This window comes from Elephantulus edwardii, unplaced genomic scaffold, assembly GCF_000299155.1.
Source record: "Elephantulus edwardii isolate Elephantulus edwardi_28Jun2011 unplaced genomic scaffold, EleEdw1.0 scaffold00138, whole genome shotgun sequence".
Classification (NCBI taxonomy): domain Eukaryota; kingdom Metazoa; phylum Chordata; class Mammalia; order Macroscelidea; family Macroscelididae; genus Elephantulus; species Elephantulus edwardii.
Window position 1 is genome coordinate 8490551 of NW_006399888.1, and position 12352 is coordinate 8502902.

The 12352-nt window shown below is 41.1% G+C and overlaps 1 pseudogene; it reads right to left on the reverse strand.

Annotated features, from left to right (window-relative positions):
* The window catches only part of LOC102872736, an 82141-nt pseudogene extending 70031 nt beyond the window's left edge, over nt 1-12110 (reverse strand).
* Nucleotides 12111-12352: the final 242 nt, after the last annotated feature.

The following is a 12352-nucleotide window of genomic DNA, read 5'->3' on the forward strand; positions in this document are numbered from 1 at the left end:
TGACTTTCATTTTTAACAATGATTTTTCTTTATAAGGATTTTTTTTTAGAAGAAATATGTAATTATATATATTGTATGTTTATACCCATGGTGGACAGTGTTGGCTGGAGCTTCCTGACTAAAACAAGCCTGGAAGCAGGAGCGGCATCCACTTTCCAAATGGCTTGCCTCCGGAAACTCTATGTACAAACAGTGCTCAGGCCTTTCGTTCATAGGGTCGCTATGAATCGTCTTCAACTCCACAACACCTAACAACAACAACATATATAAAGCCATGACCACTCTCAGACAGGGAGGCAGTCTTAGAGGTGACTCGCTGTCTCCCAGACCTACGTAATAAAGTGCATTTATGGATATTGCAGTCCTTTTGTCTTATTGGTGACTATGGGTATGTCACCATTATATTAAAAACAGAAGAATAACCAGTAAGATGTCTATGGATATCCACAGAGGGAAGCGGAGGGGCAAGGGGGCCGAGGGTGGGGAGAGGAGGAAATCACTGGGTGGCAGAACTTGGTGGGTGGAAGGTGGGAGAAAAAAAAAGCAGCAAGGTGCAAGAATGAAACACAATTTTTTAAAAAATGGTAAGTGTGTGGTCTAATTTTGTGAATGTTTAGTGTCTGGTTGAATTTTAAAAATATCAATTAATCAGAAAATTTGCTTGGAAGTTTCTGAAATCGAGTCCTTTGTTGACCTACTTCCCAATTTGAGTTGTCTTTCCACAAATTTTCTTCTGCTCCCAAACAGGTACAACAGTTTTATTACTTTGATCTGTTTTGTATCAAAGATGTGCTCTCCAAGGCACATCATCTTTTGCCACAGTTAAGGCTTAGAGGATTTAGGCTCAGGATCAGTGAGTTCTTGAATGGTCTAGCTCTGCATCACACTCTTGGTGGGTTTTTTAAGGTTAATAAATCTGGGACCACCCTTCTGTTACTTGCATTTTATCTCTCTGGGGCTTATTCTTCTGTTGTTCTTAGAATTTATTTTATTGTACTCAAAAGCGTCTTTCACTATGTAACAAACGTGGGAATGCCAACACTAGAGATCATTTATTTTCTGAAACCTTCTGGAATTCCTGCTTATTTATATGAGAAACCATTTTGTCTTATATCACGCTATCTGTCTGGCACTTTCTCATCCAAGACAGTTTGGAAAGAAAAATCAACTAGATTTTTGGGATTCGTTTGTCAGTAACTAGTATTTAAATTTTTGAGTTTTCTAACAATTGCCTGCTAAATCAGGATCCATTTTCAAATTGTTTCCAATTGGAGAGAAAAATCAAAGTAAGAGACTGTTTAGCCACTGAAATGAATTAGGCCAAAAAAAAAGGCCTCATAAATATTCTCTTGCCTGGAATTACATAAGTCTGTTTTTAAAACCCAGCCTCACAGATGGGTGAATTTGTGTAGCTTTCTGTCTCCTTTTGTTCATGAGTGTGGCCTTGTCTCAGGAAGTCATGACTAGTGGCTGTTAATTTTTTGTTTGTTTTCCACAAAGATAGTCTTTTAAAGTCTTAAAAAAAAAATTCTTGTGCAGGCTTGAATAGTTTTGAAGAGATGCTGAGAAAGACATAAATTGTTCATACTAGTTGTTATAACAAATCCTTGAAAAGGAAATAATTTTTCTGAAATGTTTCTAGGGAAGATCCTATAAAGCATAGAGAAAATGAAGTTCTTAAGTGCTCTAGAGTCAACCATATGATGCATAGTGACCCTTTGAACAACAGATCTGAACTCTGCTCTGTCCTGTGCCATCCTCATCATCTCTGACACACTCGAGGCCACCACTGTAGTCCCCATGTCATTCTATTTCATTGAGTGTCTTCTGCCTTCACTGACCTTCCACTTTTCCAAACATGATGTCTTCTTCCAAGGACTGGTCCCTTCTAACAACGTGCCTGAAGTATGTAAGATGAAGTTTCGCTATCCTTGCCTTCCATGACTGCACGTTTTCTAAGACGTATTTGTTTGTCTTATTGGCAGTCCATGGAATATTCAGCACTCTTCTCCAACACCATAATTTAAAGGCATTGACTTCTGTCAGCCTTATTCACTATCCAACTTTGAGCTGCAAAGCAAATAATTGGAAAAGATCACAGTTTGAATCAAGTGCATCTCAGTTATCAAACTGACATCATGGTTCTTCAGCACTTTGGAGAGATTCCCAACAGCATCCATTTCCAATGCAATGCATCTTTGATTTTCTAGCTCCTTATGACAAGGGTGTTGATTGTGGCCCCAAGCAAGACAACATTCGTTGACCATTTCTATCTCATCTCCACCTATAATGATGTTGTCTATTGGCTCGGGGGTGAGGAATTTTGTATTCTTGATGTCTGAATGTAGCCTGAATGGATGGCTATATAGTCTTTGATCATCCACAGGCAGCTCTTCAAGTCCTTTGCACTTTCAGGAAGCAAGGTTGTGTCATCTGCACCACGCAATTTGTTCATAAGTCTTCCTCTTATCCTGATGCCACATCTTTCCAAATTATTTGTTCCACATAGATGGAATGTTGTTATTGTTGTTAGGTGCCATCAAGTCAAGTACGACTCATTGCAACTCTATGAACAACAGACACAAACCCTGTCCTAACCTGCGCTGTACTCACCATCTCTGGCACACTGAAACCCATTGCCACAATCACTGTGTCAATCTATTGGGTTAAGGGTCTTCCTCTCTGTCACAGACCCTCCAACTTTCCACACTTGAAATGCCTCTCCAAGGATGCCCAAAGTTTGTGAGAGGAGTTCTGCCATCTTTGCCTCTAAGGAGCACTCCAACTCCTTTCTCCAAGACATGTATTTTTTAATTTTGGCTGTGTATGGATTATTAAATGGGTTCCCTCCCAATATCATAACTCAAAAACATCAATGTCTATGAGATAATATTTTTTTCCAGTATCGTAACTCAAAGGCATCAGTTCTTGTGTTGTGCTTATTCATTGTCCAGCTCTCAGACATATAAGCAGTGATTGGGAAGACCATGGCTTGAATCAGGTGCACCTACTTCTCAAACTGACATCATTCCTCCTGAGTGATTTGATTGCAGAATTCCCCAATGTGATATGGCTCCTGATGTCTTGACTGTTGGTACTAAGTAAAAGTCACTGTATCAAATAGAATAGTCCATGCTCAACTATTTCAGGATATGGAATATGTTGTTGTTGACATGGTTATGTGCTGTCGAGTCATAGCTGACTCTCCAGCAAGTTCTCAGAGACAGTAAGTCGAATGAGAGGAGGTTGCTTCTTCTGTGGAGCAGCTGATGGATTCGAAACACATGTGTTTGGTATTGCAGCTCAGCTTCTTACTACTCTGTCACCAAAGCTCCATGACTAAGTATCAACGGTGAAGCAAGAAGTCTAAGTCGCACTTAGGACATTAAGTAGAATAAGAATTCCAGAACACTTAACTGTGCTCATCTGAAACCTGAATATAGAACAAGAAGCAATCCTTCAACTAGAACAAGGGAGTACTGCATGTTTTGAAACCAGGAAAGATAAAAATTAGGGTTTTTTTCCATCCACTTATTCACTGATCATATTCAGTTTTATGCTGAACAAATAATTCTACAAGCTGGACCATATGAAGAGTAATGTGGCAACAGGAATAGACGAAGACTCATTAACATGTGACAAGGATGAGACCACTTTGCTTGCTGAAAGTAAAGACGACGTGAAACACTTTCTGATGAAGCTCAGAAGACTACAGACTGTAGTGTATATTACACATGAGCAAAGAGAAAACAAAAATTTTCACCGCTAGACTGACCGATAACATTATGGTAAACAGAGAAAAGATTGATCTTGTCACAGGTTTTATTTTACTTGCATCCACAATCAACACTGAGCAGATCTGCTGGAAAGGACCTCTTAAACATGCTAGAGAGCAAAGATGTCACGTTGACAGCTAAGATATGCTTGTGCTTGAACCAAGAGGTAGGATTTTCCAACTGCCTCATGTTGTTGTTAAGTGCCGTTGAATCATAGATGACTCGTAGCGACCTTATGAATGAAAGACCTGAGCACTGTTCATAGAGTTTCTGGAGATGAGCCATTCCAGAAGTGGATGCCACTCCTGCCTCCAAACTTGTTTTAATTGGGAAGCTTCACCAAACACTGTCCACCCTGGGTAACCATTACTGCATTTGGCACACATAGGCATGTGAAAACTGAACAATGAATAAAGACTGAAGAATTGATGTCTGGTGCCTTTGTATTTTGGTGCCGTCAAAATTATTGCATATATCTGGGTCTGCCAAAAAAGCAAGCCAATCTGATTTGACCAACTGTATACAGAAAGCTCCTTAGATAAAAAGACTTGGTTTCCCTTACTTATAGTTTCTATCTCAAAAACTCATAGCTCTCAAGCCAAAACCAACTCATAGTTGACACTCTAAGAGTTTTCAAGAGGCTGTGAATCACATGGGGGGAGATTGTTTATCTTTTTCTCATGGAACTGCTGATGGATTTGACCCAGTAGCGAGAGCTTTGCCTTTGGGCTTAGCAATGCAGCTGTCCACTCACTGGGACACTAGAAGCCTTTATAGAGATATTACAGGACTTGCTAAATATGATATAGAGTGATTATCTAACTCTTGAAATTGAACAGAGATTCCTATGGCCATGTGAAGAATTACACACTTTAGAGGAACTTGTTTTGTTAAAGAGACCGATTCATGTCTTAAAATTTGCCTTTTGTAATGATAAGTTATTCTTCTAACATAGCTTACACATATCCTAATAAAAATTTAAGGAAGCACAGAATTCAAGATATGGTACAGTGAAGAATCCTGAACTATGTGGTGTCTTGATACCATGTTTATGAACAGTGTCTAGGTAGGGTCTTAAAAACTTGCAGATGACAAGTGATCTTCTAAGATATAAAATTCCTACTACAGAGCCATTAGGCAACATCATGATAAATGGAAAAAAAGATTTAAATTGTCAAAGATTTCCTCTTACTTGGATCCAAAATCAGCACCCTTGACATCAAGAAATCAAAAGACCTGGGAATATACTCTAAAGAAACCAGAGCCAACCTAGAAAAGATGTATGTATACCCAAGTCGTGTTGCGCCACAATTGCAAGTCCCCCAAAGACCACCAGGGAGCAAAATCCAATGCAAGAACATGAGGGATTTTATTATGAGCTCAAGCTAGGACTCTACACACAAGGCAGCGGTAGTGGGGCAGAGCCCCAAGCTCAGAGCTCCTGGAGCTCCTCGTGGCCTTTATTGGTGCTGGAAGGGGCCAGGGGTGGGGGTGGGGGTGGGCTGGGAGATATAAGGGGATTGGGGAGTTTGTGGGGGAAGATGGTGGTGGCACAGAGCGGTTGGCTATTTTGAAAATGAGTGGGCTCATTAGCAATGGTGCAAATATTTAGCAAACTATAAAGGGAGTAGGGTTCATACAGGAGGGGTTAGGGACTTCTTTGTTGCTGAAGTAGTCAAGGAAAACACAAAGACTTCAGATGGTGGCCAGACTATCTTTATCTTTATATATAAACTTAACTCTAACAGTCGATCGCTGAGTTATTCACAATAGCAGAGAAATGGAAGCAACCTAAACGCCCAGCAACAAATGAATGGGTGGGGAAAAACTATAGTACATTCATACAATAGAGTATTATGCCACAGTGAAAAACAATGAACGCATAAAACATGGAGGAGCATGGAGAACATTGTTGTTCTTGTTGTTATGTGCCGTTGAGACACTTGCAACTCATAGCGACCCTATGTACAACAGCTCTAAACTCTGCTCTGTCCTGTGCCAATCTCATTGCCTCTGACACACTCATCTCGATTGCCCCAGTCACTGAATCAATCCGCCTCCCAGAGGGCCTTCCCCTCCTGCACCTGCCCTCCACCCTACCAAGCATGATGTCTTTCTCCTAGGACCGGTCCCTCCTTACAACATGACCAAAGTATGTCAGACAAAGTTTCAGAATCCTTGCCTCCGAGGAGCAGCCCAGTTTAGCCCTCTCCAGGATGAATCTGTCTGGAGAACATTATACTGAGTGAAATTTCTCTGTCACGAAAGGACAAATACTGCATAACACTGCTGTTATAAAAAGAAGGGGGCTGAGGGAGTTGAGGAGAGAATAAGAAAAGAATGAGTAAATAGATAATGAACACTGCAGTAAAATAGGTGAAGACAAAACTGTCCAAAAGGAATATATGTTTAGGCATTATATGTATGACAATAATCTGGAACAAGCGATGCGTTGTGGGGTAGGCTGGGGGGAAGGAAGGGGAGGAGGGGGGAGAAAATGTGCAACAATGAATAAATTTAGAAAAATAAAAGGAAAAAATCAAAAGACTGATTGGATTGGATTGGAAAATTCTGCTATTAAGGACCTCTCCAAAATGCAAAGGAGCAATGATGTCAGTTTAAACACAAAGGTGTATCTGATTCAGGCTATGATCTTTTCAATCAGTTACTATGCATCTGAGAGTTGGACAATAAGCAAAGATGACAAAAGAATTGGTGCCTTTGAGTTGTGATGTTGGTGAAGAATACTGAATATTCCATGAACTGTCACAAGAACAAATGGCTATGTCTTGGAGAAAGTGCAACCAGAGTATTTTCCTTAGAGGCAAGAATGGCAAAGCTTTATTGCACATACTTTGGGTAGATCGTTAGGAAGAGGTATTCCTTGGAAAGGAACATCATGCTTGGAAAGGTGGAGGGTCAGTAAAGGAGAGGAAGACTCTTAAAGATACAGACTGACAAAGTATCTGTAGCAATGGGCTCAGGCATGTCAGATAGGAAGAGGGTAGCACAGCATAGGACAGGGTTTTGATATGGGGCCTCTATAAGTCATACTCGATTCAATGGCAACCAACAGCAACAACAACAAAAAACAATTGCTTCTATAAAGACTTATAAGCAATATCCAATAAGAAGTGGGACAACATCAAATGGTCAAGGCATAGAAAGACACTATTAAAGAAGAGTTAAAGAAAAAAAAAAAGAGTTAAAGACCAAAAGGTAGACTCGATTACACGTACAATCCTGTACCAACAATACTCACAATAGTCTGAAAGCAAATATATAGGCAGTTAAGATGAACAAATACATGACGACAAATGGGACAACACCCACAATCCACAATGATATAGAGGTTTTGCAGAGGGTATTTTTAGGTATTTATTTGTACGTGCTGAAATACATGCACAAATATAGTAGAACATATGTGGTGCAAAGCTATGAAAACTTCTTAGCCGTAATGAAACATTTTGAGGGAAGAGGTCGCTAGGTCTGACGGCTCACGACTGTAGTCTCAAGAGACACTAAAGTCAATTGGCACTGACTTTACAAAAATATATGATAGTTTACCAAAAAAAATAAGATTCTGCATCCTGCATTTGTGAATAGTGACTAGAGTCTTAAAAACTTGTGAGCAGATATCTGTTCTCTTCATCTGGAAGAAAGAAGAATGAAGAAAATCAAAGACCTAAGGAAGAAAAAATTGTTTTAGAACTAATGCACCACATGAATACGAGGCCTAAAGAGTACCTAGGTGTCAGAGCTGACAGCTCAGGAAGAGACCACCCCATTATAAGAGGTTCTGAACAGAGTTGGGGGCAAATTTAGAACATCAGCATCAACCAATCAGATAAGTTGCTGGGAAGCTCTTGCCAAACACAATAACAAAAATAGAGCAGTCTTGTGGAGTGATGGAGGCTGGCAGAATCCCCAAGATAATGCCCTTTAGTTACTCTTTAAACTCACAACTGAAGTCACCCTGGAAGCTACAGTTTAAGTTGGACAACAGATAGGACTATAAAGTGAACTATAAAGATAGAACTATGAGGTGAAATAATACCCGGGACGCAGGCATTCATGAAAACAATCAACTTACAAGGGAACGAGTGGGAGTTTGTGCCCAGGGATAAAGCTCAGAGGAAATAAGGATGAAGTGAAATGAAATGGTAAACACATGGAGACAGTCAGAAAATTCCCATTACACTGGGGGGATTCTAATCCGTGTTGACAAAAACAAACTGTGCATGAATTATTAAATGTAAAGCCAATTTGCTCTGTAAACTTTCATCTAAATCACAGAAAATAAAAAATATTGCATGCACATACACAGAGTTTACAGCCTTATAAATACCTCGGGGGAATTATATTCTGTCTGATAAGGTTTCTATGAGTTGGAATGGATTCAATTGCAGTAGATTTTTCTAAAACAAACAGCCATACTAAAGAAGAAAACACTCATAGAATGTTGATAAAAGAAGTTTTCTTTAAGTCCATGACCTTAAAGGAGGTATATATAAAAGGTATCATAGGTATTCATTACAGCTGGATATGAATAATATGACTGAAGTCAGGTTTGAAATCGGAGCTCCTTTCCCCTACTTCTGTTGTCCCATAAGCACATGAATCTTGGCTTATTTTTCTGGAGGAATTTGGATGGATAATAGCTAAAACATGTAGTTTGGTTAAATATGTAAAGTGCCTCCACAGAATGTCATTAGGAAATTTTTGCTTTAACTATTTCCAGGGCCTTGTATAAGAAATAACTGTGTTTAAAAGGATAAGTGTAAAATGGTGCAACCCCTGTGGAAAGCAGTATGGCGCTTTCTCAAAAAGTTGCAAATAGAGATACCATTTGACCCAGCAATTCCACTACTGGGAATATACCCTGAAGAGACCATAGCTGACATCCAAGCAGATATATGCACACCCATGTTTATTGCAGCTTTGTTCACAATAGCAAGGAGTTGGAAACAACCGAAGTTCCCATCAACAAACGAATGGCTAGAGAAGCTGTGGTATATTCGCACAATGGAATACTATGCTGCATTAAAAAACAAGGAACTCATGCAATATTATTCAAAATGGTTGACTCTGGAGAACATTATGCTGAGTGAAATATCCCAGTCACAAAAGGACAAATATTACATGATGCCACTGTTGTAGAATGGGACTGTCCTTGGGGTTGGGGAGACACTGAGTAAGATGGGTTCAATAATGTATACTGCACTGAAACAGAGGAGGGAGAAAACTGTTTAAAAGAGATATATAACTAGGTATTTCTGTCATCACAGGAGACTAGAGCGAGGGCTACATGGTGGAGGGGACCTGGGGGAGGGTTTGTAAAACAATGAAAGAATCTTTTCTTTTACTTTTCCATAATTTTTGACTCATGTACTTATAACCTGCTAGTCAAATTTGTGTCTTCTAGGTTGCAACACCCCCATGATACATCTTCAAGGATATGAACATGTACAGCCAAGCACAATCAATAAGAGTGCATCTAAATTCCAAAATCAATCTCCATAATAGTCTATGTGTTTCCTACTGCCAAAGGGGCCCTTTAGAGTAGTGAGAGAAGATCTTCACCCTGAAACCCACAGCGTCCCTTTTCAGCAGGAAGTAGCTAAGAGAATACGCCATCCCCTTTCCCTTATGACTCAGGGTGAAGTCTCTCTCAGGGAGGAGTGATAGGGAATGGCAAAGGACACACTGACAAAGAAGATTAATCAGAACTGGCTTTGACAAGCACTGTGGCATTTGGACAAGAACAAACTGGGAGGAGGGTAGAGAGAATAGTGCAACAATGAATGAATCGAAACCCAAAATCTCTGTAAATGTTTATGAAAATTAATAAAATATAATTATAGGAAAAAAATAAAAAATAAAAAATTTTAAAAAAAAGGATAAGTGGCTATCTGATGCCTGAATTGTTGGATATGTAAAATATAAGCATTGATCACTCAAGAAATTGCTGAGAAGCTCCTGAAATCTTTGTATTTAGACCTTTCTCCACCTTCAGAAGGCCAGAGTGTTTTGTGGATCCAGTTGGTGTTTCCCAACTGAAGTTGCCTCTTCCATAATAAAACATCTTGCTTTTACACCCAAAAGAGTATGAGTCTTTTTTTCTACTTTCATATCATATATTGAACGAAGAGTATTGGTGGCTAGTGGCAAGAAGCTGTGCTACAATCCTGAAGGCACGCGGTTCAAATCCACCAGCTGTTCCATGGGAGAAAAATGGGCATTCTCCTCCTGTGCGATTAACTGCCTCTGAAAATCCGCTGGAGGGTCAGCTATGGGTTGGTTCCGACTAAGTGGTACTCAACAACAACAACAACATCATCATCTATTGAAAGGACATACAGTGGTGAAGGAAGATTTGAAAACTACTGCTAAATATCACTTAGAAAGTTATAACTAAAAGATAAAGTGCTCTTAGGAAAAAGTATTGTCAACACACACCATTTAATATAATTTTGTATTCCTGCAAACATGCAGAACATATTTAAAATTATTTTCCAAATATATCACCTAGAAAAAATTTTAAAAGTTAGATCAATTAATGCAGGGGGATGATAAATATAAAATTCAGATTAGCAGTTATCACTGGGCACAGGAAGAGGACAATGTACAACTGTGGAGAAATAAATTTGAGTCCAGAGGTCGAGGCAGCATATATAGGGGGCTTTGCGGGTTTTTTCCTACTTTCCATATGTCAAAAAAAACACAAACTCAAACCAATTGCTATTGAGTGGGAATCAACTCATAACTGTCCCTGCAGCAGTTTTCAGAGGTTGTAAATCGCACAGGAGGAGATTGCAGGTCTTTCTCCCTTGGAGTGGCTGGTGGGTCTGAACTACAGTTCTGGACTAGCAGCACCACAGCTCCCTGCATTGCACAGAGTGTATTCTTTTGGAAATAGTACTTAGTAACATTTTTAGACTATCACTACGTGGAAGGTTGATGGGCAAAGCAGAGAACTGTTAGTTTCAATTACAAGCTAATCTGTGCAATTTTGTGCCCCAAAGAACATACAGATTTATCTTGGAAAAAGTGCAGCTCTTCGAGGCAAGGATGGAGAAACTTCTTCCACATATTTTGAGTGTGTCGGAAGGAGAGGCTGTTTCTTGGAGAAGGATATCATGCTTGGAAAAGGTAAAGGGGGTCTGTGAACGGGAGGAAGACCCTCAATGAGATGGATTGACACAGTGACTGCAGCAATGGGCTGGAATGTGTCAGAGACGGTGAGGACGGCACAGGCGAGGGAAGGATTCAGATCTGCTGTTGTGCTGAGAGCACCTTACAACAACTGTGCTATTTGAACAAAATATATTCATACACACAAGCAGATAAACAATTTTCAGAATTTGTCTCAAAAAAAAAAAAAGGTTATTTGTGGGCAAATATGTAGGCTCTGAAATAAAATGATCCCCGCTATATATTTATTCAAATTGGTGTATACCTATTTTCAAGAGTATGCAAAGAAAATTTCTGGGAAAAGTCACAAGAAAATTATTGACAGCAATTATCTCATTTTACTTTTAAAACTATTATATTTTTTTTTCTCCTTTACTATATACATTTAGTACTTTTCCAGTTATAGAGAGAGTTCTGGTGGCCTAGACTTGGGGCAGTTTTGCTGCCAACCCAAAGAGACGCAGTTCGAACTGACCAGTCTCCCAGATGGCCAGCCTCCTCCCATGTGATTTATAAACTCAGAAACTCGCTAGAGGGTGAAGAATGAGTTGCTTTCGACTCTCCAATGAAATGAAACTTTCCCTCCCATGAGAGCAGGAGGAGGTTGCAGGAGGTGGACGAAGGCGGGGCTTCAGGCAGCCCACGCCCCCTCCTCCAGCCTGCACCGCCCAGCATCCTGGCTCCACCCGCCTCCCCAGGACACAGGTGGGCGGGCCTTCCCGATGGCCCCGCCCCGCACCCGAGCGGTTGTCCTGGCAGCGGGCTGTGCGTGGCCTCAGCTCACAATTGGCTCTGTCCGCGCAGCGCCCCCGCCCACCTTCTGAGCTCACCTGGCCGCCGGGCCACGCGCGGACACGGGCCCATGGACAGGCACGCGCCCTCGTCTGCAGCCCGGCGCGTCGGTTCGCCTGCCCTACCCAGGGGGACTTCACGCACGCCGGGGCGCCCGCTCCCAGGCTCGGGGAGGCGCCGGGGAACCGAGGTGCAGGCCTCGCACGCTGTCCCCGCAGGTCCAGAGGTATCCCAGCCCCGAGGTCCTGGCTCCTGAGCGCCCTGATGAGTAGGAGGTGAGCTGGCTTCTTTGATCGTAGTTACCCCTATTTTCCCCTTAAAACGGGTACTCTCTCCGTCCTTTTCCATTGGCCTGGTGCTAAGAAGCTGCACTGCAATCCCCAAAGCGGCTCCACAGGAGAAAGATGGGCAATCTCCTCCCATGCGATTAAATTGTTTTTGATGCTGTAAATAGCACAGGAGATTGTCCATCCTTCTTCTCCCAAGGAGTAGCTGATGGATTTGAACTGTGTGCCTCTGAGTCGGTAGCACAACTCCTTAAGGACTAGGGCACCAGAGCTTCCTAGTTTGTGCAGATATTGACCCAGGGG